Source organism: Austrofundulus limnaeus, unplaced genomic scaffold, assembly GCF_001266775.1.
Source record: "Austrofundulus limnaeus strain Quisiro unplaced genomic scaffold, Austrofundulus_limnaeus-1.0 Scaffold372, whole genome shotgun sequence".
Taxonomy (NCBI): Eukaryota; Metazoa; Chordata; class Actinopteri; order Cyprinodontiformes; family Rivulidae; genus Austrofundulus; species Austrofundulus limnaeus.
Window position 1 is genome coordinate 65213 of NW_013952774.1, and position 2909 is coordinate 68121.

Below are 2909 nucleotides of genomic sequence, written 5' to 3' on the forward strand. Positions count from 1 at the left end.
ATATATATATATATATATTTAAAGTAAATATACATAAAATTAAAGGACATGTATAAACTTAGAAGTCTGGGAATAATAAATCTCATAAATTTATGTAAACAATAAATTTAGCTACCTGCTTGAGCAGAAGTTTAAACTACAGTAACCTCACAACAGAGTCTGTATGAGGTTACTATAGGACAGTCCAGTTCCTCTGCCTGCCTGTCTGTCTGTGGCCCTGGAATATTCTAAATGTTCTAAATGTGTGGGTGCAGGTGCGTGCGTGTGTTCACAAGCATGCAAGTGTGTTTTATTCACCCAGTCATCTGGCTAATCGAGCTTAGGCATTTATTCACGAGGGAATGAATCATTTCCTCAGACCCACACTTATTCGCTCAGACCTATAAAGAAAATGTCGGCACAGGCTGAAACACATGTGTTTTCATAAACACGGGTTAAGATACAGCTCTCTGTATGTTTGAGCGTTTTGACACCATTAAAATGTAAAAAAAAAACTGTTTCCTCTATGCGGTTGTGAAGCTCCACATTTACACAGAGCCTGAGAGCCTTTCAGTGCACTGACCCACATAAACAAAAAATACACAACAACCTTTATTTTGTGAACACGCACGCACGCAAGTTGCTGCATCTCGGTCAGATCTTTGCACATGAAAGAGCCGGAAGCAAAGTGACACCACTGTAGCTGCAGGCTCAGCTGCGAGGGGACCGTTTAAAATGGATGCAGACTTTTAGTCTCACTTTCTCTTTGTTTGAAATGAGCCTCAAATGTTTTGTTGATGTTAACGGGGCAGAATAAAAACTGGATCCTGTGAAATGGACAGCTTTACCTCCACAGTGTAAGCGTTTCTAAAACAACCAGGATCTGCGATGTGTTTATGTCTCACCCTGCCTGTAACTGTGTGTTTTATGTCACTGAGTGTGAACTCACTCACACGCGTCAGAACAAAGACGCTCTCCTTGTGGAGCCTGCGAAGGCTTGCTTACCAGGAAAATGACCGATAGTAACCTTTCTTTGTTCTCAAACCTTCCTCTGTTTTCGAGCCCATTCGCCACCTCCTCCTTTATTGCAGTCATTCGGGCACTTCTTTCTTTCTTGTTCTTTCCTTATTTCCCTCATATTCAACTCTTCCCGATAGGAAAGGGTTTGACTTTCTGGGTTTTTGTCTGTCTCTCCTACATTCTGTAATTACTGTCCTCTCCTTCACACTTCAAAAACAAAGTCCCCCCGCCCTCTGAATCACCCCTTCTTTTGTTTTAATTGCATAGAAACATAAACTCCTCCTTTCATTCCTTTCCAGTCACGGATTGGTTCCATAATTGCATGTTTAGTTGACTAGTTGGAAGGCATTATTTGAGAACTTGTCCTGACTCATCTCATGACCTACAGTAACCTTGTCATGAACCAAACTTCCCTCCTTGCTCAGTGATGTAACAAATGCATATGACTGCTAAAGGGATGTCACATTACCTCCCATTCTCCGGGAGAAAATAGCAACACAACAAAAACTCAGATTGTTATCTGTTATGTTGACTACAGAACTGTGCCAGAGTCGAACAAAGCAAACAATTCAAACACAAAATCTGAGTGGGTATTAAATTTAAAAGTACCCAAACAAAGAAAAGAGTTGTGTGGGGGTTTTATGCTAATTGGTGCAATTCCTTTAAATGGTAAACACTCATATTTTGAGCATTGCTCAGAATTTTTCCAGACTAAACAAAAAAATAAAAAGAAAAGTGAGTTTTGTGCTATGAAGTAAAGTCGTCACACGACATGCTGCGAAGCTGCATACGCATTTCTCATGTTACGTTATCTAACCCCTTCCCCTCTTGATAACGATGCAGACCCCCTCGCTCAGGACTGCGACCGGCGGTTAAATTTATCTTAGTCAGACAGACGATCAAGTGCTACGTGTCTCCACCTCGCGGAGCAGAGCTTGACGGCCATGTTTAGAATATCACTCATGGTGTCGGTGATGTCGGTTTCAGATTTGTTGTGACAAATGATAGCTTTTCAGAATGTGGATGTGAACGTCTTAATTTCACTGCTCGTGTTTTGAGTAGCAGCGCCGTACTTTACATGTGACACAGAGACATTTAAGGTTTCCTGAAGGAAGAAAGGGGCACAAAATCAGAGGTGGGTCGAGTACCCAAAGGTTGTACTCAAGTAGCACTACTTTAACATATGTTTACTCAAGTAAAAGTAAAAATGAGCCATACAAGAAGTTACTCTAATGAGAGTAAATAAGTATTTTGTAAAAAGGCTACTTGAGTACTGAGTAGCTGATCACAACATATGATTTAATGTTTTAAAATGATGTCGTCAGGCTAACAAAAAATGAAGAAAATTAATACAAATAAATAATATAATTGCACAAATAACAAATTCCAGCTCTCTCAAAGTCAAATTTTCTGGTTAAAACCTGTTTGTCCATCATTCGGTGAAGTTACTTATGGTAGGTTCAGAAATTTCACTCAAGTAAGAGTAGTGATACTTCATAATAATATGACTCAAGTAAAGTAAAAAGTATGGTGTAGTAAAACTACTCCTAAAAGTATTTTTTTCAAAATGTTACTCAAGTAAATGTAACTAAGCACCTTTTGTACAAAACACATGGTGACACTTGAGGTTGTGTGTTTGTGTGTGTAACACACACACACACAACACACACACACACACACACACACACACACACAGCTGTGTCCAGCTATACACATAGGGACATTCCCTTGATTTCCATTAATTTCCACAGCCTAACCCTGACCACTACCTCAACTCACAAACTGTGTTTCCATCCAATTTTAATTTTGAGCAAAATTTTTAAATTTTGCAAAAAGGAAAAAAAAAAAAAAGAAATGCGAATCAGATGTCTTTCCATCAACTGGTTTGAAGCGAATCAACCAGGCTAAGC